At 49.1% G+C, this 27,349-nt stretch overlaps 1 long non-coding RNA gene across 3 annotated transcripts in view; it reads right to left on the reverse strand.

Moving 5' to 3' along the window:
* LOC114846734 (uncharacterized) overlaps positions 1 to 27,349 on the reverse strand; it is a 94,939-nt gene that overhangs the window by 34,000 nt on the left and 33,590 nt on the right. Inside the window, exons 2-8 of one of the 3 annotated variants that reach the window (XR_003784105.3) lie at positions 27,086 to 27,168; positions 17,506 to 17,605; positions 12,919 to 13,044; positions 12,289 to 12,618; positions 11,896 to 12,008; positions 11,254 to 11,558; positions 10,905 to 11,116 (exon numbers count right to left, since the gene is read on the reverse strand). This is a non-coding gene — a long non-coding RNA (uncharacterized LOC114846734). Of the gene's footprint in view, positions 1 to 10,904; positions 11,117 to 11,253; positions 11,559 to 11,895; positions 12,009 to 12,288; positions 12,619 to 12,918; positions 13,045 to 17,505; positions 17,606 to 17,874; positions 18,181 to 27,085; positions 27,169 to 27,349 lie in introns of those variants that run through there. The other 2 variants (XR_005897137.2, XR_008693348.1) reach the window with 2 other exon arrangements.

The following is a 27,349-nucleotide window of genomic DNA, read 5'->3' on the forward strand; positions in this document are numbered from 1 at the left end:
AGTGCAACAGTCGCCGCTTCTCTTCATTTCAATTTGGCAAGAGAAGGTGTTGAGGGAAATACGCTTTTGACATAGCGCCGTGTCGGCAGCCAGCGAGTGTTAGAAGAACTTGACTCAATCTGTCCCGCTCGGGGACCGCCTCTCCGAACGCCGCCGTATCTCGACGTGTGTCAAAGAGGCTCGCGCGTAGCCGCTCTCCTCCAGTGTGTTTGTTGTGCGTGCAGGCCTGTATGCTGATGAGGGTGCACCTGTGGGTCCTCGGGGTGCTGTTTGATTCTAGGCGGCACCTGCAGTTGCCAAGTTCAGCGCGTCGGACTCTCCCTCCCTCCCTCCCTCTCGCTCGCCCGCTCGCTCGCTCGCTCGCATCCACCTCCCGTCTCTCTCCCTGTCAGAGCCCCGTTGCAGAAGCCAGGAGACAGGACTGTTACCTCTGAGACAGACACCGAGCAGCTCTCAGGTTGAGCTCCCTGTTACCATGCGGCAGCCATTGGAAACAGATGGTCTCCAAACAGCCTGTCATGTTTACTGCTGCTGCAATAAAAGACAAGAGTCCAACAACACACTCCCTCAGGAGCCCCACGGGATCGCACAGGGGCCTGCAAACAGCTGCCCAGTGGGGGGCTGGGGGGGGGGGGGCGCCGGCCCCGCGCACCCCCCGCATGCGAACGCGCACACCTTGAAGCGACTCCTGCCTCAGCCGCCGTCCAAACGCCTCTATTACCGGGGACTCGGGCGCCGCGGCGCTGACACGGACGCGGCCGGGCGCGCGCCCCCGCGTCCTCCGCCGAGCCGTCCGGACATGCTACATTTACTGCAATTAAACAAGCATGCCATTTGAATATCTGATGACACCTTGCAACCTGCTCCATGGGCTCTGAATATAATAGTGTCCCTGCGGAGCCCGGGAGAAATTGTCCATGTCACAGTTAATGAAGGGAATTTGCATTGTTATCTCAATTAAGGGCAGTGGAATAATGAAGCTCACTTCTGAATTAGTTCATGGACAGAAACCTGTACTAATGTGTTGGCGTGGCCCATAGGTAAGGCCCTCACTTAATGCATACTGCTCAGGGTTAGCGGGGTCAGGCCGGGTGGAGGGGGGGGGGGCGATAATGAGGCAGGTGCCAGTGGACACTTGGTTTCCTCTCCTCAGGAGCTGGGATGCTGCTCTGACCTCATCCTCCATCTTCTCCTCCCCGTCTTGCTGACACGGCGCCTCCCTCACCTTCCTCTACCAGCTCTCTCCTCAGCGCCCAGTTCCTTCACTCACGTCATATCCAACGATATGAACCAGTGTTTGAAGCTCACCTGATGTCATCCACCTTCTTCTTCTTCCACCACCAAGCGCTGGCTGGAGCTTCTGGGTCCAAGAAAGGCAACCTGCAGGTGCTCAGAACCTTTCCTAGGAGAATATGACTGAGACGAAACTTCCCACTGATCTGCTGTGACAGTTTAAGTTGGCGCTTTGTTGAGGTCTGAGAGGAGTGTATTCTCCACTGGTTAAGTGGGTGTTTGTAAGGAGTCACTAAAGGCCATCGGTAGAGGCTCACACAAGTGCTCTTGTGCTCCAGGGGCCTCAAATGGCCAATGAATTATTTATAACAGCCAGGACAACACGAGTTGATGTCAGGCTGGAGGAGGCTTAGCGCACGCACACACACACACACACACACACACACACACACACACACACACACACACACACAGACACACACACACACACACACACACACACACACACACACACATTGAGGGGGTCAGTGTGCCAGACAGCCACAGGCTAAGCAGACAGTTCATGATGAAAGTCCTGAATGGGACGGTGGAGAAGAGAAGCCGGACAGTTTCTGCTCAATCTACCAACAACAGAGAACCCATCACGCCTTAGTGTGAAAAGGCAAATATTTGCTTATAAATAAATATTAAGTTTTGTGTTTTTTATATTCATTTCCCTAAAAACAGGAGAACTTTTATGCAGCTGCTGCTGAACGATGGCAGATTATGTCAACCTCAGCAAAATTCTGTCGCTCTAAATCCTTCATGCTCAGGTCTGCAGTGTCTGAATGAAACTAGAGGGATTAGAGGAAGTCGTACTGAAAGAGATTCACACACACATTAATCCGTCCCACTGAGCTACAATGACAATGGATCCTTAAAATCAAAGCTCTTCCCCCATTATAATGTAGAACAGTCACAGGAGACGCTGGAGGTTTATTATGTGTCCATCTCCTCCTGATACATTTGCTGTTCTAATAGAATGTAATAAGGAGACGGATACTGAGAGTAAGTCATGGACCAGACAGGGAAGTGGAGTGAAACGGAGGTTCAAAGGGAAGAACATCAACTCTGGGGTTCAATGGGGGTTAAATCCAAAACAAAACAATATGAATGTGGATGTGGATGTGAGCAATGAAAGCATCATCCAAAGGTCAAAAGATCGGGAGGTCACGTGGACGGGTTCTCTCCACCTCTGAATCGTCTGCCTCATTCCCAGCGACACCGGAGTCGCGTCTTTGCGCTGATGCGACGTGGCATCTTAAAGCAAGCAGTTTACATTAAAGGTCAGCGGGGGGAGGGCGGTGCTGAAGCTGCGGCGGGGATGAAGGGGGCATCTCGGCAGCAGCGGCAATAAAAGCGCACACACGGGGACTCGCTCGTCCTCTCTCACCAGCGCTTGCGTACGTACGGTCCAGCATCTCAGAGTCACTCGAACGCCGCAGAGGCGCAGGCTCGCCTCCGAAAGGTTAGCGGATTCCACAGATCGAGGGGAGCGGGGTTTAAATGTCAGACAGATCCAGACGAAGGTTGATGTCCATCACAGCAGCGCAGTCACAGGGAACGTGGGGAAAACACATGCTCCATGTACTTTCAGGAAAACAAAACGTACAATTATGGCTTTTGTTAATTAAGTACTTTTAATGGCTTTTTTAATGAGCTGTACGAAACGGATGCTGTTGGTTGAAGGTTGAATTTTTACTGTACCCGTGCGTTCGTGGTGTGTGTTTGTGTGTCGGTTGCGTGGGCCACGTTGTGTTGTGCTCCTCAGGTGACGGCAGCTTCCTCCTCTGACACGCAGCCACAGCGAACGGCTGCTTGATTAATTCTGATCCACTTAATTAGAAAGCTGACGATTTCCCACGTGAATACCGGTAACGCGGGGAACTGCTGTCATTGACTGTTATTGACTGATGGGTTCATTAAGGCTGAGGAGCACGTTGAGTCGTTGAGCTGAAACTTTCTCGTTGAGGAAACGCAAACGGTAAAATAATGAGAAGAACGGATATCCCTTAAAGAGCGAAAGCGAAAGCTGCAGCTGCTGCGTTTGGGCAAATCATTACTGAGATAACACACATATGCCACTGACTACAGCTGCAGCACATGCATTCAGTTTTGTGATGTAAAGCGAGATACTGGTGTAAGTCAGACAGAATGCACGGAAGATGGACAGGCCAATAGCGAGGCTATGCACGGAATGTGTGCGGACTGTGCGTGGATGTGTGGGTGGTGGGGGCCAGAGGGCACCGCGTCCCCTGCGGAGCTCTCTCCAGTAGGGTAGACAGTGATAGTATGGAGCCCCGAACCCCGGCCCTGCCAGCAACCTCATCATGTCCAGCTCCCGCTGATTACCGGCCACTTTCCTGGACAATGCCTTAATTCTCCATGCTCATGGAGAGACACAGTGTCTGTGTCTGCCCTGCTTTCTTTCTCCTCCAAACAGGCATTTTTCACCCGCTTTGTCACGAATCGCTAGGATCGCAGACGCATGTCTGACGCGGCCGCTCAAACAGGATTAAAGCAGCGGAGACAATGTATGAGTGACGGGTCACCTGAAATATGCTGCCAAAGTCCGATTAGACAGATTTAGCAGAGCCCAACAATTCATCATTTTAATTTGAATGTCTGTCTGCTTCACTATAGGGGCACACATGCATACATACGCCCTAAGTGAATTCGTTAGAAGCCTCTTGTCTCCTACACACATCTCACACAAATCAACTTAGCCAATATTGAAAAGCTCTTATTATGCATAATTTTGATATATTGCTTTGGTTCATTAGGAAAAAACATAGAAAACTGAAACATGATCTCTGTCTGTGTTGCTCCCTTTGCCATTTTGGCGGCTCCCACTCGCTCCTGCAAACCCATTAGATGAACCTTGTACACGCACACACACGTGCATGAAGGCAATCAGCTACACATTCCTCACAGAACATGCAAAAACTACAGGGAGGTCAGATTTGGCATCCAGTTCCTGCTTTATAAGTTTTGTTCGCCACAAGGGTCACGTGTCAATCTGGAAAAAGTCAATAAGGGAGGAACCTTTCACACAAGAGGCCAGTGGATCCACTCCCGCCGGAGAGAGATCCCACAGACCAGCCAACAACATGTAAAACCAACAACAAGCTGCAACAATGAAGCAACAGAAGCCAGTGGATATTCGTCTTCACCAAACTCCACCCAGAACCACAGTACAGACGCTCTAGCTGGTAACTGGTTTAGCCCAGTTGACCACAAGCTCGCAGGTGGGACGTTTACCGCGTGGAAAAGTTGATCCAGTTCGGAAACTAAAAGTATATAATAGTGGTCTTTAATGTGCTCTCCAGTGATTAACATCTGAGTGTAATCCAGGCTTGGCAGAGGGTCTTAACCAGAGCTTTGCGCTGGCGTCGGGCCAGGCTGGCACTGTGACTTGTCTTCACGCAGACAGAGGGATGAGCCTGGGACGGGACGGGAGACGCGGGGGCCTGGATGGACTGACTGCAGACACAATACTGGCACCGTGACAACAGACACCGATCAAGACTAATCTCCCCCTCCCGAATACGCACACACGCGCATCCTGTATTTATAGGCTGCACGTCCATGTCGTTAAATTAAATGAGACGGAACACGCGGAAGAACTCTACGTGGTGTCATTTAACGTATATGATAGAAAATCGGCGTTTTCAACCTTCTGCAGTTACTTAGACATCAATGGATTCATAAAAGTTCAGTGTTGATTTCAATCTTTTACGGTGAAAACAAAAATGTATAAAATCACTGGCTGAAACTGACAGAAAATCAAGCCCAGTCAAGTCCCCTTCAGTAACACTGTGGTCACGCTGGGCCCTTTACTTGGCCGTTATTGCCATAATCAAACATGCTTATGTATATTTTACCCAAATCTTGCCAGTGAAGATTCCCGGGTTTCTTGTATCTATATTTGACCGGCTGGTTACGAGAACGAGGAAGACATTTGGACATAAAACACTGTTAATAGTCGGAGCATCATTAAGGGATCTTTCCTCATAACTGGCTTCACGGGGGGCAGAGGAATGATCAAGAATAATGTGCGGTGCTTTGTAGCCGCCCAGGTCACAGCCTGCATACAAATCCGCAATAAGGAGAAGAGGCAGGGAAGGAGGGAAAGGCCGGGTACGAGGCGTGGGAGGGGGTCTCAAACAGTGGGTGGGTTTGAGAGGGGAAGCGAGAGAGAGAGAGAGAGACAGAGGATGAGGATAAGCGATCTCAATAAGACGGGTCATTTCTGTGTAGCAAGTTCTGAGATTCTGTGGGTCCTTATGGGGAAGAGGTGGAGGGAGGTAAGGGGAAGGGAAGGCTATTGGGGAGAGTTGGGGGAGAGGTAAGAGGGAAGAGGGGAGTCTTGTGTGGGCTGAGGCCCAGAGCTGTATTCAGTGGGGGTAGGCTGCTCCAGCTCCAACACTACTACAAAGCTGGACTCCTAGGGTTCATGAATAAGGCGAGGAAATGATCAGAAAAAAAGGAAAAAGAACCCTGAGAGATGTTTAGACAGATGGCCCACTTAAAACGATGCAAGGACACAGAGAGAGAAAAGTGATTTTAATGAAACTTCAGATTCGCTGAATAACTGATCTTTATTTTCCCCCCCTCAAAATCCCAGCAGAAAGGTGAGAGTAAATTTGATGTGTTACAAGTGGCTTTCCAGCAGACATTAAAAGATACCGGTCGCTTTAAGTCCTTTAGATTGAATTAAATTGACACCGTGAGAAGGGGCTGGAAGAGAGAGGGAGCGGGACGGGGAAAAAGAGAGAGAGAGAGGCAGGGAATCAAATGGAAGACGTTCAGAAAAGAGCTGTGGTGCCAAAGAAAATAGATAGCAGGGGACTTCTCTCCTCCTCCAGTCGTTCTTAAAGGGCCACTGAGAGCCTTTGAGGGGGAACATGCTAGTCAGTATTTTTAGAAATTTCATTTGATGGGATCCTGGCAAACATTTCTGCTCTGGGCCTTAGATGTAATATCAAATGTTACTTGCTGGGGACAAGATGATGTTTTATGAATTTAGCGAGCATGAATTATTAATGTCCAAACAGCTATCAAATATCCAAAATGTGCAACTCGATTATTTGATGGAGACGGGAATAAAAAAAAGGTATTTCTTTTGTGATTCTATCAAATTAATGCTGATTATTTGACCATATCAAACCTTCACACTTGAGTTCCCTCATAAGAGAAAAAAGCCAGAGGAGATTTCAAAGCATGGCAGCGGCTTATTGAAGGCTTTGACTGGAGGAGTAAATAAGGTATGAGGTGTGGTGCACAGCCACAGAAGAGCTTTTTTCTTCTTCAGAAAAATAGTATCAAATATTACCAAGACCGCGGTTTAGGTAGAAAAGACAGCAAACCTTCTGGAGTGATCTTTGCCATATTAACGCGTAGCGTACTGCCCTTAATAACCATAATCCATTTCCACCGCTATTGTCCTCCGTGGAACCGGCTCCATCCGTAGGATCAGCAAATGAGTGCGAAAGAGGAGACCTCGACCTCGCCCAAAGCTGCAGAGGCCTAATCATACGCTTGGATTTCTCCTGGATGACGCCAGCGTAGCATTGCGGCGGTAGAACTTAACTGCCGCGCTTCTAGAACACGGAATTGGATTTGGGACGGCGATGAAAAGCACGGCGGCTCGATTCCGAGGCCCGTGTTCCAGTCCTAACTTGGCATTTGAGCCGTGTTTATCAAAGTCTCCCAGGGCTGTTAGAGCGCGAGTGTGTATGTGTGAGCGCGTGATTGCCCAAAGGCCCGTCTGCCCTGCTCGGGGTCTCATTACCGGGCGGGTGAGCGCTAGCTGTTCTGCTTGGCAGACGGAGGGAGCAGAGGGACACGCCTTAGACAATGGGTTTTCTGGATTTTGCTTAATCATGTTTTTGTGCTTCTCGGTACGAGAAATCAGATCAAAAGGCAGAGGATGGACGTAAGACACGTGGAGCAGCTGGAATCTGTTGTTATTTGAAAGCCGGTGCTCGGATTTCGCTGGCGACTATTTCCATATTTCCGCACGGCCTGCACAGCGCCCACTTAGAGCCACACACCTTTCTAAGTGTGTGTGATTATGATAGGCTGCCATTACTGCAAACACTCCAGGTGAACACGCTGCACTTCCAAAACACCGTCTCACCAGCATTGATTTCCACTTAAGCCTTGCAGGTCCAGCGTGCACCTCTCACCCCCCGCCACGCACAATATTTACCTAGTTGTCAACAGGGGATGCACTATTGTCAGGCTGGTGTGATGGTAGATAGGTGCACAATGCCGCTCCTGGGCCAAGCCTTTGACATGTGTGCAGGGCCCATTCAGCCGGGCACCGCAGGGGGCCACATATGAGACGGCCTCTTCATCCGCGCGTTCCTCGTCTGCCTCTTCTTGACCCTGTGCATCCCCTGCTCCTCCTGCCCGTTCTTTCCACCCATTGTCACCTTCAGTGAGTTGACTAACAGCCGTCTCCCATGATAGTTAGTGACCGTCGACATCAACAGCGACCGACTCCATCTCTGCTGAACAGAGAATAGGACGGAGAGTGCACAAAAAACACTGCTTGATGCAAAGCACCGCGAGAGGCATCCAGATGTTGATAGTGATGGTGTTTGAATTGACACAGGGGGTCAAAGGTCAACCTGCATAGCACAGTACGGTGACAGCATACTTAATTTAATATTTTTATTCTTTTTTATATTTATTCATCAAGGAGTCTGGGAAAGCTGAGGAAAATTGGCCTCCTGGCTACATCTGTCACATCTACGTCATTTGATGTTAATTAATGTGTGTTGTCCCTGATAAATAAATGGGTTCGCGCGGGATCTGTCTGCTTCCCAGCATTGTGTCAGGCGATGTTCAATATTATAGCGACCATCTTATCTGAATATTCATGCGTGGCACATTTCCAAGTCCAGCAGTGAAAGAGAAACACAAGCTGCAGAGCAGATTAAAAGCCAGAGTCAGCGTCCTGAGGAGTAAGAGTGGAGCCGTGCGTGGGGGGGGATTTTAATGCATGGTCAGGAGCAGGCATCATTGATTTCAACACTAAGTGAAGGACAAGGAGTGTAGCTCGATTCCAAATCAATGACACAGTCCAAAATGTCTGCCACGTCCAGGGCAGGGCTCCCGGAAAAGTGTGAAAAATGCAGAGTGACACAAATTTGGTCACGTGGCGAAAGTTCCCGGTGAAAGCGTGGAGGAAGCGCCTCAGTCAGACAGACTGCCTGACTGAAGCAGACAGTCCCATCCCCGGTGATGCTCATGATGTTTGTTATTCCTCCCATCATTTTCACAGGAAAAAAGAAAAGAGAAATCTCACAGCATATGCAAAGGAGAAGCACTTACGGGATCCTATAGAGACCAAAGCAGTGGGTGTGATGGACTAATTAGGTAGGGCCTGTTTACTCAGACATCAATAGGTTCCATCAGACTGCACATGGTTCTCTAACAGGGCGTCCGGGCCCAGTCAGAGAGGGAATACTGCTGATTACACACCTGCACTTATGCACACATTCAAAAACGAGTAACGCTCAAACGGTCTGGGGGTAAAATCTATTTTAACACAAATATAAATAGAATTTTTTTCCCACATTTGTTACTCTCGCTTCACATTAAGGTTGATTTCTCTGCTTGTAAACTTATTTTAATCAATAAATTGTCAAAGAAATTCCACGCCGACGTCAATAACCTGGATCGATTTAGTCTCTTGACTGGTTAAAGAGTTGGAAGAAGGAACGCAGCACAAAGAGGGACAAAAGGGAAAACTCCAAACGGAGGCGCGGCCAGAAATTAAAATGTTTCCTGTCGAGCAATACCAAATGAATTGGGCAAGGCTGGAGGAGAGAAAAGGAAAAAAATCAATAGTTCCCTGGCTGCGGTGAAAGGGACGGCATCGCGAATGGGATTTGCCAGTGGGGCACAGCAGCTGCCAAATAACTTAAAGCTAAAGAATTACAATAATACTGATGAAGTGTGTGAGGGCTTTTAGTGGCATTGCTGGAAAACGACTCTGATGGAGGCGTAACAATGCCGTCAGACTGCACCGGCCTCTCCGCTTCTCCCGGGACACCCGACGCGTGTACAGCTACGCCTGCAGCCGCCTGCGAGAGGACTGGAGTCTGTTTGCAGGAAGCCCTTTCGCTGAGAAATCCACCGGTGATCATCACCTGTCGGGAAAACTACCCGCCCTCCGCTGCACGGCTGAGGTTTTTTATATCAGCCGCGCACACGTGGACCGAGAAAAGAAAAAGCGAGGGTTGGAAAAAAATAGAAAGCCGCACGATTACATTTTGAGCATGTAGCTGTTAAAAAAAAAAAGAAGCAACAACAAAGAGGAAGCGGAGAGATAAGATGGGGTGAATAAAAGGATGAGAGGAACAAGCTCCCATCATCTATTTTTATGCTGCATTTAATTTCCATTTTCCTTCGGCTGCCGATAAAAGCGGACAGGCAACACAAGGACGGTGACACCCGGAGAGCTCGCGGGGTCGGAGGGCAGCAGGTACCCTGTCAGAAGCAGAGTACTGATTAGAATAAATCTACACACTCACTAGAGGTCAGCTCCGGCCTCTGCCTCCAGACTGACCCGCCAGTCTCTCAGCCCGGTGCATTACAGTGTGTACAGTCGCGGGTTGTGTGTCCGTGCACCTCCATGTTTGTTTCCTGCTTCAAACTGAACATTTACTCTTTTTTTTTTATCCCAACTTATTACTGCTTCTAAAAACTGGACAGCTATGAAAACGCCGTCCACATCCCCTCTTTAATGTGAGTCGAAGGGGAGGGCCCGCTCAGTGGGATGGAAATCTAACGCACATAAACACTCCACTTCATCTCTGGGGCTCCGAGGGCAGGACCCCGCGGTCCTCGCGCCGAGTATGAAAGAGCCGTCCCTGCATAAAAGAGCAGGGCTGCCAGAGTACACACGGAGGCGCTAGCAGATGCGCGCGCACAACAGGGCTCAGAGCAGCGAGAGCTGGAGGCGATCGCAGTGTGAGGCACCGCCAGGCCCGTTTCTGGGCCCACACCCGCGGAGGATGTGAAGCCGCCGCTCAAGTGAGGTTCCCCAGCGGAGAGCGGAGCATTCGCATGAATACGCAGGGAACTGCTAACGAAGACAGTGGCGGGACTGAACAAGCAGCGTTTAGCTCCACATCCACCGCAACAAGCAACGGACGCCGGAAATGCAGGAAATGCATTTGATTTCCAGTTGTGTTTCTGTCCCATAGCACCAGGTCCGGGCTTTAAAGATGTGAACGCGCGAACAGAGCCGAGCGCCAAACAATGAAGCCGTCATTAATCATCCCGGCTGGTTTCCTGAAGGAAGCGACATGTGGCGGTGTAGCAGAGGAGGCGAACACACACTCGCACAGGTGGCTGTCACAAACCCCCAGACGGATCCGTGTCGAGCTTAGCGTGATGCTGTTGTGACATGCTACTGCATCCCTCCGGTAGAAGAGCCTCAGAAACATGAACACTCTCATCAGCACCGTTTGGCTCAGAAGCAGGACTCCATCTATCTATTTACATCCTTCATCCATGATTCCATTTTTAAACAACATTAAAGATTATTATTATAGCATGTATTTTTATCAATAAAGAGCATAATGATCTCAGAAAAGGGCTAGTCATTGTACTTGGGCCTCTCGTTCTCTAAATGAGGCAGGTGTCTCTGCAGCCTCGCGTTGCCCACAGGTAGCTCCTCTCCCTCTTTGTGTGAGTCAGCCGGAGAGATCAGTGGTGTCTCAGCTTCAGCAGAGGGGGGGTCAGGTCAGCCTAGCTCTTTCTTCCTCTGACCTATTGTTCTTCCTTAGTTTGAAAACACAGCGCAGCTCTTTCATCCGCGGCTCTGCACCCAGAGAAACAGGAAGTGTTTGCATCACAGACCCCATCCATCATCTCCAGCCAAAAGACCTGTCACATTTATAGACTTTTGGCTCTCATTGTTATCCACTTCTAACATGACTGACTCGGACCATTACTCACGGCAGTGTGAACATTGTCTTGCTAATCCGCTTGTTTTCCACCGCTGCGGTTTGAGAGGAGCGTTTGCAGCCGACACCTTCTGGAGCCTGTCTGGAGGAGCCTCCAACCGCCTTAATTCCCCTGGTCGCTCCTTCACCCAGCTCCGGGCAAGCTCTAATAGCAATCAATGAAGTCCCAGACACAAAGGCTAATTCAATTTCCCTGGACCAGGTCTCCCATCAGGGCTCAAGGTGCTGTCCCCAGCTGATAGGACCGGGGAACATGTCTGGAGGAGCGAGGGTTTATCCAGGCTGTCAGCCAGCCTTCTGTAATAGACACAGATAACCGGATTGTTGGAGGAGGAGGGAGAGCAGATTGAGGTGAGGACCAGCTCACCTGCCTGCATGCCCAAAGTGAGGCCCTTACTCCCAGCCGCGAGACACATCCCTCCTCTCCTATCAGCCACCTCTCCCCTCCGCTCTTCCATTAAAAAAAGAAACCCAATCAAGAGACTTAAACTCCCACTTCGCTGTCTTCAATGAGATTTCAAAGACTTAGGGCAAGAGGGATAAAAAAAAGGAAGGGAGAGACTTTAAGGGGGTGAAGGAGTGTGTCTGGAGGGGAGGGGGGAGATTAACATCTGTGTGGCTTCGGTTCACTTACCTGGGGTTCCCACATGGGCCCTCGGCTGCAAAACGGCGCGGATCCCAAACGGCAAGAAGTGAGAGGAGAGAGGATAAGAAGAGAGGCGGCACCCTGCTCCGGCTGTCTGACAGCTGGTGACCCACGGGGAGGTTGGAGGAGAAGGGATCAAAGACGAACCAAAGAGGAGAGAGGAGCGGTGTGTGAACAAATACACGGGGAAAAGATACAGTCAATGATCTCTTTCTGTCTGCTTCGATCTCTGGCCCCTTCATTTCGCTTCTCCTGGACAGTAACCCGCTGTCCGCACCAGTCGTGGTGAATAATACATGGCTGGAGCGCGGCCTAAGTGAGCAACAATCTCCTACATGCTCTGGGACAACAGAGTAAACAATGCCAACATCAGACACACACCAGCCCTCAGGCGCCGCTCCCTGGCTCCCACGCAGCCTGTGTGAAGCCTCTGTGAGCGAGAGGCGCCGGGGTTCGGCCCCGCTTTCATTTGGCGTGGACTCGCCGCCCGCCGAACGCGGGTCCGATGAGGCGCCGCCCGATGACGGAGCCGCTCGTCCTGTGTGTGCTGGTCCTGCAGGCGTTTGATGGCAGCGTGCAGAACCAGCATCAGGTTCATCCTGCTTTGACCAGAGGAGACGACTTCTGCCTCCAATGCATCCGACGTGGCGGTCCGGTCCGGTCCGGTCCGGTCCGGTCCGGTCCGGTGTCATCCGCCTGCCGTACGCTAAGCTAAAGCACACCGGTGGACAATGAGCTGGACGCCGGCCAAGAGCGTCTCCTCTCCAAACATCACACATGGCACACAGGCCCAGTTCACAGACAATGAAACGCATCACAAGCCTTAAATGAAGAGCAGACATTTACAGATGAATCTAAAATAGCCAAATTACACATAAGCTGACGAAATATCCACGGGATTAATGAAAATGTCCGGTAATTGTTCCCCTCGCAGCCATTTATTATTTTGTGCCTCCCCTCAAAAGCCTGAACTAAAGCAAGAATTCATAAAATATGTAATTTAGCGCTGACCTTTGGCAGAGTTCAGCAGGTCCCCATCTGTGTGTGAGGAGCAGCGAGAGAGAAGAATGATGACCCCTTTAACAGCTTGCCTGCGACTACCTGCTGATCCAAAAACACTGGCCAGACATGAAGCCCCTGCATAGTCAAAGGATCAAACACAGCCGGAGAATACTGCTTATTTCAGAGAAACAGAAAAAGGGGGGGAGGGGGCGGCGGGGTAAAAGGGGATCCAGTGGTACGTTTTGTGCTCCGGCCACTAGGGATGGGAGTGGAGGGGGGTATGAAAAACAGAGGCCTGCGAGGCAGAAGGACGGGAAGAGCTCGGACAAATAAAACAAAAGGATGATAATGGGCTAATGCTAATCACGGAACCTGCACCTCCACTGCTGGCGGAAGAAGGAAACTGCAGAAAGCGTGCTGTTTGAAGCCTAATCCTCTTTTACATTCTTAATTAGGAAACAACAAGCCATAAGCCCCTTTGTTGTGCTGACCCCCACGTACTAAACGCCCATTGTGTGCGGCTGTGTTAAGATCTGAGGAACCAAAGCGTCCCTGTGGTCGGACAAACACAGCGGCTCCGGGACGCGGCGCCGCGTGAGGTCACGGAGCCGTTCCTGCGCTCGGAGCGGCCGAGATGCACTTGGACTTCGTGATCGCTGCGTTTACTGAAATGACCCGAGTCTGCGATGGACTGGAAGGGGAAACGTGGCCGCCGACCGTGGAGATTTGCTGCAGCTGCGTTCAGGCATGTCGCTCAGCTGTGAATCAATACCTGGAAAGTGGAGCTAATAACAGATGCAGGACGCAGATCTGGAGCTCCGAAGACAAATATATACAACACTTGAATGAATGCAATGAATAAAGATCTCAGCTCAGCTAATAATAAGCAGGCAGTGCTACTACTGACACTGTGTCTCTGTCTCATACCTCCCAGTTATTAACTGGGGCAGCACAACATGTAGTGTTGAGTGGGTTCCTCCTGTAGCTCCTGACGTTTCACGCTGATCGCATATTAATTTCTGCTGTGAGTACAGTGTAAGACGCTCTATATGATAGCGATGGTCGTGCTGCTAATTAACACCAGCACGCTGTAATTGAAGACCAACCAAACAGCTACTCTTATATAGACATGTTCTAATGCAGACTTGGTTGTGTATTAAGCACTAGTCCGGCATCTCCGCCTGAGGCTTAAATGCACATTTTAAACTAATGCAGATACTTAGACTAATCTGTGCAGGGGGTCATTTAAGATTTATTTTTATTTAATGAGAACTTATAGCCAGATAAAGAAAAGACCTGGATGTGTTTTACATAGTAACAGCTTTAATGTTCTGAAGCCAACCACTCTATTCCAAACCTCATTATTAATATCAGCCTGAATACTGATATTACATGTATTTATGTTAAAGTCAGGGTTATGAAATGAGGTTAGCGTGTGCAGAACCGCCTACAGAACTGTGGATAAACACCAAATCACTGGAACTTAATCTGGGTCCCAGTGTCACCCGTGACGCTTGACCTCCTTTTCATGACATCCACAGACATTTCTGTGCCTTCTTGAGCCATATGTCTTCCTCCTCACAGCAAGAAGCTACTCGGGCTTTCCCGTGTGGGACTAATGAAAGTCACACCACCGCGTGCAGTAAAGCAAAGACTCTCTGGGCTGTGGGCACTAAACGTGGAGCTTGACAGACAGAGACGCAGCTAAACACTGGGCAAATCAGGTAATAAAAACATTAATTATGCACAGTGGAATTAAATCAACTCCCATCAATAGAACATAAGCTTTTGCACAAAAAATTATAACAAATTAATTTCATAATGTCCATTCACTGTTGGGCTTGTCCGTGTTTTAATTTCTAACTAATTTCCAGCTAACTGGCAAAATGAGATTCAATTAGTTAATTAAGTATGATCCAGCTGCGTGCCATCTCTCCACACCAGGGGCCGTCTCCCTGTGGGCCGCTGGTTTAAGCTCCTCTGCACTAATTATCGCACTGACATTATCAGGCTCTACCTGGCTTCTCCGTTACCTTAAGCTAATATGGGCCACAACTGCATCGCATTAAAGTGCAATGAGCTACGTACACTCTTAGTTTCTTTTGTCACTAATATACTAAATAAACACAAAACTGATCATTTATTATATAGAGAAGTGAACTGGTGAACTGAAATGTTTTTTTTAAATTTAATCTATCCCTTTATGCTACAAAGTATGACTAAGACATAAACAAACATGGTAGCATGGAGACAATGATTATGTTTGCTGTTATATGGAAATTCAAAGAGATGCTATAAATAGGCACAAAGAGACATCCTGCGTGCTGCAATAATACGTCCCATCAGCGACCACGTGTACAAACACAAACGTGGACAACTGGACCAACGCGTTCGTTGTCTCGTCTCCTATTTCTGGGCTCTTAATTTATGTGGTGTTTGGACGGAAAATCTAATTACCAGGAGCCCATGACAGTAGGCACACAGAGCGTCCGGCCCACCCATGTCTACCTGACAACTGACGGCCCAATCTGATTAAAGGCTGCCTGGAGGAGGGGCTTCCGCTGGCCATCCGTGGAAGTCCAAAAGTGATCACCATGGCGATGTGTAATTACAGCTGTCAAGGCGTCCACCGTCCTGCTGGCACCGGCGCGATGGCGCTCGGCAACAATGATGGACAAGCTTAGCGTGCGCTGCGGCCGCCACCAATCAGCGCGTCCTTCCTGCTCCGTTTAGCTGACGCCGCCACACTCACGCGGCCGCGTCCCGGCCGCGTTCTAATTGTTTTCCGCGGCCTCTTCTTCTCCTCCCAGCCTCCGTCTCCTCCCTCTGTTCCCCCGTCTCCCTTTCCTCTCCCTCTCTCATGCGGACAGCTCAGAAGTGCAAGTGTTATTACATGAAACTCCCGCTGTAGCATTAATTGAAGGGAGATATGGTGGGACAAAAGCGGCGGGTGGTAGAGCATGTCCATTATCACTCCGGCTTTCAACAGGTCTCACATTTGGAAACTGCAAATTGCAAAAACTTGCAAGGGCAAAATGTTTGACATTATTTGATCTGCAACCATATGGTGTAAGCAAGGAGGAGGGGTAAACACAAAAATAGATAAATAAGTAAACAAGAGGAGACGGGAACACAGACACAATGGGAAACGTGGCCACGGAGAGCAAACAGTTCAAGAAAATAATTATCTTTAGGGTGTAATTAATGAGGGCTTTTGCTTGTGTCAAGTGCTCGCCCTCTTCCTTCTCTGGCTGGAAGCGTCTCCTCTGCCATGCCCTTGCCTCCTATGCTATGGCTGACAGTGACAATAGCCATACTGTGGATGCTAAACAGCCTATTGTGAAATCTGAGGCAGGACTACAAGTTCACATTGAGAAAACACTACCTTCCTGCTAGCACGGTGACGGTTGATTTCAGCCGGCCATAGTAATGAAGCCCGACAGGACCGACTCCAGCTCCCACATCCGCTATTAATTACCTGGTTTTGTCTCATCGTGCTCGTCCTTAATCTGACCTAATGTGGCTAATAACTGAACTTGAAAACAATCAAAAGAGCAATTAGCAGGAACAGCAGCGCAATGATGACTTCTCAAACGCATACGGACAAAAGTGTTTGCTGCCTTTCATGTCAAAGGGTTGGATTCAAGTGGCATTTGAAATAAATAGAAAAGAAAGAGAGAGAGAGAGAGAGGAAGGAAGGAAGAAAGGAAGGAAAGGAGGGAGGAAGGAAGGAAGGAAGGAAGAAAGAAAGAAAGAAAGAAAGAAAAAAAGAAAAAAGAAGAAAAAGAAAGAAAGAAAGAAAGAAAGAAAGAAAGAAAGAAAGAAAGAAAGAAAGAAAGAAAGAAAGAAAGAAAGAAAGAAAGAAAGAAAGAAAGAAAGAAAGAAAGAAAGAAAGAAAGAAAGAATTAGATCACAACATTAAATTAAATGAAAAAAGATATTTCAAATCAAAGGTTAAGTTTGGATATAGATTATTATCGTCCCACATTCTCTGAATAACATGACACGAGCACTTTGATACACCAAACAATCCATTTGGACGAACAGTTCTTCCTTTCCTTTATTCTAACAAAAATACATCTTCAAGGAGGTCTTGTTTAAGCCTGTAAATTCCTTGAAAGTGGATGAAATTAGGATCTGCCTATTCCGGTTACAGTCCCGGCGTGGTACTGACAAAAACAGATGAGTGTTTCTCCTGAGGGAGCGGACGGCGGGAACCAGTATGGAACCAGTTAGCACTGCCTGTTATTGCAGCTCATCATAAAAGGCTATGAGCGCGGGAATTCCACTGTAAAAAGTGGAAAATATTTGTTCCTATAAAAACACCTTAATTCAAAACAGTTAAAAGAAAGGACAAACACAGTTAAGACGGTAAAATAGGAACGTTTAAACGTCCACAGTATGTTGACTGAAATAATGTTTATTTATACAGAAAGGGATGAGAATTAATTCAAAGAAAAAATAGAAATCAAATGTAATAAAAAATAATGAATATTAAGCATTTAAAAAAATCTATATATGCATATACATAATAATTTTCCTTTTTTAAATTTGCTCTATCCAATCTAAACTCTGACTGTGAACAGGAGAGCAAACCTTTACTGATGTGTGACTGAATTCAGGCACCTCCTCTCCTCGGCCCCCGACGCTGCCTCACTCCACCAATGGTGCGCAGGCAAACGGATTAGCAGGAGTCCTGAGAGGAAGTTTAAACAGGAGGAAACATTAAGTTTGAAATAAAACACAGGAAGCAAGGTTAACTGCTACTCCTCCCAGCCAGCGCCAGTGGCAGGGCTATTTTTTGCCCAATTATCCTTGGTTAACGGGATTAATTACTCTAACTTCTCTTCCTTTTCTTCCCCTCCAAGCAAACGGGCAATAAATCCTTCTCCATGCTCACAGTCTGAGAAGCCACTCTAATTAGCATAACAAGTTACAAAATCATTACAGCCTTAAAGTACTTACAGAGAAAACAACATCAGAAGGGCCCAGGATGCAGGACGGGCTTTAGGAGGGCTATTTAATTGATGGCAGGGACACCCAGAGCCTGGGTTTCACAGGGCCACATATGTCTGATATCCACAAGCACAGAGGCCATCGATTCTGGAGCTTTAAAGCAAGGTTTCTGAGACTACATTGCGGAAACCCCACGGCAGCTACATCTCACCATCCGCCACCTCGTGCCAAAGCCCACAGCCAGTCCGAGGGCACCAACAGCCGCTTTCCAGCCAACCTGTTTAGCATGAGTCCCACCCAGTCGCCTGCTTTCACTAACCTGTCCTGACAAGTACCCAGATTAACGTAATCTTATATCAGCGCAGAGGAGCAGAAAAGAGCAGATGGACCCCCTGTGCCCCCCCTCCACCAGGCACTGGCGCACGCACACACACACACACACACACACACACACACACACACACACACACACACACACACACACACTGCTGCAGAGTGCTTAGCATGCAGAACCTGGGCCCCAGCCACAGCAATTAATGTTCTCCCAGCAAATTGCCACAGCTTTGGACGGTGCTGTTTGGGGAACGTTGCCGTGCGCCTTCGTGTGCGAGCGCCGCGGCCCTGCTGCCGGGCGAAGACGCGGCCGCAGCGGTTCCAGCGCGCGGAAACCAGAATGCCACCCGCTTTTCAACGGAGCAAATAAATGAATTAACACGTTTATTAATAGAGGCGTAATTGAATAGGAGACTCGAGGAGAGTCTGCAGGCTGGGGAATTGAATTTGGGATTTCTAACACTTGTCATCTGCCGCGTCGAAGTGAGCTTGTCTTTTTACAGTTTCTGTGGTAAATCTCAACAACTTCGCTAAACTGAACAGATGGGCTCGCTAATTAGCAGCGCTCAGGCTGTAAGTTTGTTTATAAAGAGAGAAAGGGTTCCAGACATCTTGACACATTTTATTAACATATCATACCTTAAAGCTATGCTTCTTGATACCCACCAGCCTCACACACACACACACGCGTGTGGAGACACATGCTTTTCACACATGGACAACGCTCTCATACAAACAGACCCGCGTGTGCCGGCGCACACACATGCACCGCACACACTGGGGAAACAATAAAAGTCAGCCTAGCGAAACGGAACACCCTGTATGTATGCTCATGAATATGCACAATTAACTCTGCGCGCGCGAGTGTGTGTGTGTGTGCGTCTTTGCACGAGTGTTACACTACATTTTGCACATGCGTGTGCGTGCGCGCTGTCTAAACAGTGGGACTGTGAGGGACAGTGTTTGTTTATGAGTGTCACTTGTGTGTGATGCGTCCGCGTCCTTGCTGGAGCACCGACATGCTTCTCTCGCCGTCAGCCCCCCTCTCCTCCTGAAGTCGGCCCCCGTGGCTTTGTCAGCTTTCACTATTGTGCGTCAGGACACAGACACTAGATGATGGCGACCCGGGAGGACGGGGTTGGATGGGGCTCGGCCTCCCGCCGGACCCCCACGGGCCGCGGTGCTGCTTTTCCGCAGCGTTGCAGACAGTGACAGGTGCCCATTGCATGATCGCAGCAGATGAAGGAGTTCACCAGCGCTGCCTGGTTGTCATTTTTTTCCTCTTTTCGATTCAGCCACATACCCACAGACGTGCCACAGCCCGCCGCGCTGGCAGCCACATATTGCCATGGTGATCCTGGTTAAGAGGCTTACATTCGGCCCATGCTGACGGTTGCTGGGGGACACTCCCATTGCCATGGTGATGGCTACTGGGAGGACACTCACATTGCCATGGTGATGATGGCAGGAGCCAAGCATGCCAACCAATGAGATGATGGATAGATGCCATGCTGGAGGAAAATAGAAAACGTGACTAGAATGTTGCCTTATTATGTCTCCAGTCAAGGAGATTTTTCATAAATTGCATCTTCCCACACGCTTATGTCCAATCGGCATATATGTGCTTTGGTGATGGTGCAAATAATAATGATAATAAAAAAACAATAATGTTAAGGCACATGACAAATGAGGACTACTCAAAGCGTTACAGAGAAAAACAGTGCAGATTACTGACTTAAGATTGCAGATGACATGAATTATGGATAGGAAACATGCAAAGATGGAGCTTCAAATTCAAATCATGTAGAAATGCAAAATACATCAGAGAGAAACACACACTGATGATACAAGGTTGGAGCCTATTTGTGTCAGCGTTTAAGTGTGAAATATGCATACCGCCTAATTCTGCATTCCATCTGTAATAATAACAATAGAGACGCAGTAAAAGCGGCACCAGCGCGGTGATTTACCTCCACACGGCGGCTCAGGCCGTTCCGGCTGCCTCCCAGTAGAGGGAGGCTGGTGCTGAGCTGGGGCCAGCAGCACGGGGCTGGGAATCAAGGGACTGAGGCTGCCTGAAGGCATGGCCCAGGTCCAGACGCAGACCGGAGTAAATAACCACCAGTTCAATGTGTGTTTGTGTGAATATGCAAAATGGGAGCTGATTTACTGGACTGGAGCTATTTTATACCACAGACGCACGTCTTCTCTTTAATGTGCATGAACACTGACAGCCACAGCTAAAAGGCCAACCACAGCGACCGCAGAGACGCCGTCCGGCACCAGCACTTTGGCTTTAAACCCAATCAAACGTATACACGCAAGAGCCCACGCCGCCGTATGACCCTTTTTTTTTTTGTTTGACGAGAGGCTGTGAATTTCCAGCGCTGAGGAATCATCACTGAGCACTGAGCGCTGCCGCTGACCCTGAGGCTACAGGACTTAAAACCCCACACTGACCAGGCAGACTGTGTGTGTGTGTGTGTGTGTGTGTGTGTGTGTGTGTGTGTGTGTGTGTGTGTGTGTGTGTGTGTGTGTGTGTGTGTGTGTGTGTGTGTGTGCATGACAAATCCAGGCAACATACGTTTTTCTCTTTACTCTATACAGAGCAACAGACAGTACACCCTAAAAAAGGTGCTAAAATTCATTCAGGAGTGTGTCGTGTCTACAGATTAGTCTCTGCATGAGCTGGAGCACCTGCAGGATCACACGGTCCACATAAGGTGCAGAGAAAGGCCCCATTTGTTTCCACAAGATGGCAACTTAATAAAGGTACAAATGAATTAACATATTTTTCATTTTTGTGATATTATTCACATTCGGTAAGTATATAATTATAGATCATCATAAAACAGAATCCCCCAATATGTTCTATATGCATCTATATACGAGGGATGACATCTGTTTGGGTGCAACAAACATATTCTGCATGTTGTTTATACCAGACATCCAGAAGTTCCATACAGCAGGTAGTAAATCAAAATTTAAACTTATAAGTGCAACAGTGTTTAGATATGCAGCTGTGCAGGTAAGTTACACTTTCCAAAACATATGAATATATGAAATGTGTCTTCACAAGAAAAAACAGAAAAAGACTACAAAAAAACTACAACTTGTAGGAGTTTGTGACTTAGTTCTTAATGATGCCCTGATGATCAGCAGCCGAAGCCTTCAATCTGATGAAGCACCTGACGCTTTAGAAAACAGAGGTGGCCTAATGCCGGATTTGTAATTCTTTTGTGATTTCGTTTGAGCTTTCCATATACGGCGCCTCGGGGAAAGAATATGTGTGGATTACACCTTAAAAGACACCCCCAAACTGGCCCAGCCCCTGAGGAGACCAATAGAGAGCTGTGTTACCAAAGTCCCCGCAGAGACAACAAGCCATGTGAAGTGTGAAACCCCTCGCTAACAGAGTTTTGAGATTTCAAAAACACACACGGGCAAGAATGGAAATATTCAGAGCGAGAAAGGAGAGAACGGAGGGGAGAGAGGAGGAATCGACACACTGCTGTTTGACAAATATTGTGAGATGTGGTGGAGGGCTGGTGGTGTTTTCATTGCTGACATCAACATAAATTTTCCTGGCGTGGCTCTCGGAGCGCAGCATGGGAGCAGCACTGGGAAACTGGAGAGGAAATTCTCTGAGCGGCAAGGGAGTGGAATCAAAGAGCCGGAGCTCCGAGACCTCTGACACACTGAACTCCTCACTAACCCCACACACACACACACACACACACACACACACACACACACACACACACACACACACACACACACACACACACACACACACACACACACACACACAGTTTCAGGACCCTTTGTGATCGATGCTCATCACAAATACTAAAGTGTCAGTCGTGGACTAAACGCTCCTCACAGACGTGCACCAGTGCAGCTCTGGGTAATGATGATGTCATTAGCTGTGAGCTCTGCTGCCAGGAAGCGAGGACATGCTTCACGTCACCCACAGCCTCGGCGCGGGAACGCGGGAACGCGTGCACGCGTAGGTGGAGGCCGCACAATGGACGCGGCGGTCGGCCCATTCTCCCACTGGCCGTGGAGGCTTTCCAGCCCGGCTCCCCCCTCACAATGAGGGCCTCGGTGGGGAACTCTTCCACGCCGTCGCCCCAAAGGAAAGCTGGGACAATCCGAGCAGGTGTGTGAGCGACGGCGCCGAACACTGGAGGCATTTCTGAGCTGCCCCGTGTGACCGTGCACGCTCAGAGTGAGCGCGGAGCTCATTCACGAGCAGCCTCCAGGTGAAAGAGGCTGCAGCTGGAGGGCCCTGAATGCACGCCCCCCCCCACACCCGCTGTGTGTGCGTGGAGCGGCGAGGGCACCGTGCACGCACACACACCCACCATCACTCAGAGGTGAGGGAGAGAAAGGCTTTTCACCGCTGCTCAACCGTGGCACCTCTTTATGTGTATTTTAAACAGTCTCTCCCCATCATTCACTGTTCGTCAATGGGACACAGACAAGATTCTCAGGGAGTGAGCGAGTTTTAGCACAAGTGGACTTTTGTGTCGAGAAAGCTAATTAAATATTAGCATTCAGTATTTGAAGTAGTTATTTTAGAGGTGTGACTGCTTTATTACATGACATTTAAACTATAATACGTGAGTCCTCTGCTTTGCTTTATGTGTCAGCTACAAAAGAAGCAACAAGGTCCCCAATCAGAGCTCAGGACTGACGCCGGGGCCCACGGAGGTCCTGCAGACTGTTTTAATGCACTCTGCTGGAAGTCTCCTCCACATGCGCATGCGCGTGCACGTGCGTGAGCGCCTGGAACAGCGGGCACGATAAGCCGTGACAAGTTAAAGAGCCGGGATGAACTATGATGTCATGGATTCCCGCCGATGCTCTGGGAGGTTGGTGGAGTCGGACCTGCTGCAGTAGCGCGGCCGCGATCGCTGACGGATTAGCCACAACAGCAGCTCTGATGGCTTCACTTATCCATCAAAATCAGGCTCCGAGCTCGGCAGCGCCGCGCCGCCTCCGCACACGTTCCTGATCCTTACTCCTCTGTATCTCTACATAGTTGTTCTGCCTTTCCATAAAAGAGGGAAAAAAGAGAGCAGAGGACTAGAGGACTCCAAATAATGCAATTAAACACTGACCGCAGGGTTCAGTGCTGCTTATCAATACACCCAGCAGGGGGGCAAAGACCAGGGCTTCAGCTGTCTATTTTATGAAGGCAGGCATTTTATTAGGCCGCTGCTACATCCTCTGTCTCTCAAACTCATCTTTCGCCCGCACGCTGAAAAAAACCTGCATGTAGAGAACTTAAAATAAGCAAAATAAAATGATTTATATATATATATATATATATATATATATATATATATATATATATATATATATATATATATATATATATATAACACGTCAAATGCTGAGTAGCACATGGCCATGAGCGTGCTGCAGTCCCCTCTCAGTGGTGAGGACAGGTGTAGCGTTCAACACGTTTTTCCCCTCTCCGCCCCGTTTCGCTGACGGCACAGCTGACCTCCGCGGGAAGCTTGTCTGAAGCAGAGCCAGGCTGCGAGCGCCAGCGCACCATCCTGGGAGCCCACAGAACACACGAGCCGGACCTGAACCGGGCCTCCGCCGCGCCGCGGACCTACCGGCCTCGGCCCACCGGCCAACGGTCGGCAAACGCCGGGCCTCTCCGTGGTTTAGCGGTTGCTCCAACCTGGACACAGGCACCTGGAGGATAGAGCCACTCATACATAATAAACACTAGCCCCAGGGCCTGGTGTGTGATCTCATCATGCATGCGTCCTCTCTAGGAAGAAATGTGACAGACTGCAGCGAGGAAGTGTGCGTCGGGGAGGGTGGAACGTGTGGAGGGCTGCGAGGGTGCCAAATAGAGCGGTGCACAACAACAGCGTGCGTCCTCTCCTGCCCAGTGTGCGACGCTCCTCCGGCCGCCTCTCATCTGCATAATGAGAAGATGCCCTGATGAGGATGGCGCCGCTGACACCGGGCCTAAACGGGGGAGACGACCGCGGATCGCGCGGATCAACTGGTGGACGCAGACCCAAACCTGGCACTGACGCGGTGAAGCAGGCGCGAATGAAAAGGGAAGCGGCAGCAGCTCAGCAACGGCCGAGCCTGAATGGATTAATGAGCGGCTCCACACAAACAGAGCCAAGCACTTAGCGAACACCAGAAGCAACAAAGGCTCGGTGAGGTGGTCCGGCTGTTTCACAGCGCTGCAGCAGAGGGCATTCCTGGGCTGCTGACTCTGTGACACGCGCGTGCACACACACACACACACACACACACACACACACACACACACACACACACACACACACACACACACAGGGGCCGTGGTGACAGGACGCGTCTCTTGACTGGGGCTGATTCCCAGTCTGCCTCAGGCCGTCCCGTGCAGGCCGGGCCGGGCCGGGCCGGGCCCCTGGGAGGGAAAACAAGCAGGACTCCACTCAGGCTTCTGCTATCTGCAGCTGGACAAGTGGATTATTGAGACAGGTGGACGCCATACGGAGCAGAAACAGACACTGTGATGGACTGGCAGCGTTGTCCAAATACACAACCAGACGGCAGACGCGGGATAAATGCAGAGTGAACGCTTGTGTGAGCGCGAGCAGGACTCTGACAGAAACGTGTGTTGGGGCCTAGAGGACACAAAGCCTGTCCGTCAGCCAGAGCAATTAAGCAAACAGGTTCCCACAGAGGTGTGCTTTGATCACGGAGCTGTGAAAGCCTTAAAAAGAGGAGTGGAACAAGAAGTGAGCTTTAGGAATGAATGTCCACAGGCTTCCGAGGAGCTCCCCTCAGAGGGACATTCAGGGGAGGACGAGCGCTCCAACACCCAGCGGGTCAGCGCCGGCCCAGATGCCATTCAAAATGAAGGGCGCGAGGGAGCGGGGCCTAAAATGGCAGCTCCGGCGCCGAGAGCGGAGCAGAAGAAGAAGAACACGAGGAGTTTGGACTGGGGGGGGAGGGTGCTCTCTGCTGACGTGCTCAGTTCCACTTGGATCCACTGAGACAGGGTGCAGGTTTTAACACACTCAAGCATGTGCTAATTAAAAATCCACACGCCGCATCATCGCTGAAGGAATCAATATGCGTGATTACCTCGCGGATACGACGCCACCGCTTCAGTTCGGACACAGAAATTCTGGGAAGTGTTTTTTTATTCTGCATAAAATGCTATATTCATCATTAAATTAAATAAAAGAGTAAACATTTCATTATGAAAAGGTTTTACTAACGTGTTTTACCACAATAAAACTACTGTGATTATTGTTTCCTTTTGCAACTGCTCAAATAGAGGATGTGGTTTCTATCGTACGTCTCTCAGGTCCTGTTTTTAATTAATTCACCCTGAGAGACTTGAACAAGGGAATAGTTTTATCCTGCTGCCTGGTAATAATCAAACTGGCCCTGGAATGTGTTCACACTTCAGCGTAGTGGGGAACTTGGGATTCTTAATGCAGCGCCTGCTTCTTTAGAAAGTGCTAATTTGATAAGACTCAAACGTGAGAGGGGACAAAAATCGAATCTTTTTTTTTATTATTACTGAAAAAAGGAAATGTATAATATCTGGCAATGTTCTGTGCATAAAAAACGTGTCTCTGTCACAACCTGGATTAAAAATATACCTGCTGAACACTGAACTCAAACATCAGGGTTTACAGGGGAAAATGATTTTGCAATAACATTTTATTCCTATTCTCAGCGAGGACGTTTTTGACTTTTCCGGGACCAAATGTGCAACAAACAAAGGTGAAGCAACCTCATCCCAACTTGTGTCCAGCTGGAAACCAGAATTCTTCTTTTGGGGCATAGAAACGTGTGTGGCGCTGCCTCGGGTGCCTCAACCTCGAACTGAACGGAGGCCCCGGCCCGGACTCGTCCAGAGCAGCTGTCCTTGAAGCCGGCGGCAGCGCTCTGCTGTTTGTTGAGACTGACTGGACTTGAACGTGGCTCTAACAGGCAACGTGGTTCACGCGGGCGCCCTCCCTTCATGCCCCGCTCTTTATTTAACCCTGACTATATGCTGAGTTACAGCTAAAAATCCAATTAAGATCATTTAAAAAAGGGCCCGGTGAGAAAACGGCATCCTTTTGGTGCAGAGACACTAACCTAATTAAGACTAGTCTCTATCTCTGTCTTCTTTGAGCCTGCAAATTAGGAAAAGTAAAAGAAAACTTGTCAGAGATTAGAGGTGAGATTAGATTGTTAAAGCAAACGCTGGAGGGGAGACACCCTCAGATTGTTCTGAACTCCTTCAACAAATGGGGTTTTTATAACAACTCTGCACTGAGGAGAGATAAGCAATAGATACAAATAGAAACACAAAACATGCCGCGTAAAGCAACCACATGAAATATGTAAAGTAAAATAATGAGAAGGCTGGGAAGCAGGCAGCAATTTGATTGGACCACCTTGAAAGTAGCGTTTGATGGATTGTGTTTCTCTAAAGGGCCTTTAAAGGTGGCGGAACATGCGAGGCGGCAGAGGGGAGGATCTGTTCACACCCGGAGTAAACACAAACAACAGGCCCGCTCAGTTTGCTGCACTCCTATCAGCTGACACAGACCACCCCGACTCCTCAACCCCTCGCTCTCATCAGGACAGGAAGAGGGGAGGGCGACGGGGAGGGTGATTTGGACGGAGGGGGGATGGGTGGAGCTTGAGGGGGGGCTCCACCAAATTAAAATCCAATCAATGTGAATCTCTCTCTCTCTCTCTGCACGGTCAAAGCCCCTTTCTAACTAAAGCCTTTTCCCCCCAAACCCCCTCCTCATCACCCTTTCCAGTCAGCCTCCATGAGCCCCCCCCCCCCCCCCCCTCCACGCTCCAATCCAGTGCCCTCCGCTCCCTCCCCTTGACCCACACTCACCCAGCGCTGACTTCAGGCACTGGCCTCCATTGCTCTGCTCCACAGCAGACTCAGCACTCAATTACCGGCTGAATACAAAGGTGCTGAAAAATAGACCACATCAGATTATTTTTATATTTACGGATGCTGTTTGCAAAAAAAAAGAAAGAAGAAGAAGCAAACTGTACGGAGCAGAGAGACAGCAGGACAGTGTTGTGATGTTTTAATGTGTTGGCTTCACATTTAAGGGTGTTTGCATCAGAGCTTTGGGGAAATGGATAAAAA

This window comes from Betta splendens, chromosome 21 (assembly GCF_900634795.4).
Source record: "Betta splendens chromosome 21, fBetSpl5.4, whole genome shotgun sequence".
In the NCBI taxonomy this organism is placed as follows: domain Eukaryota; kingdom Metazoa; phylum Chordata; class Actinopteri; order Anabantiformes; family Osphronemidae; genus Betta; species Betta splendens.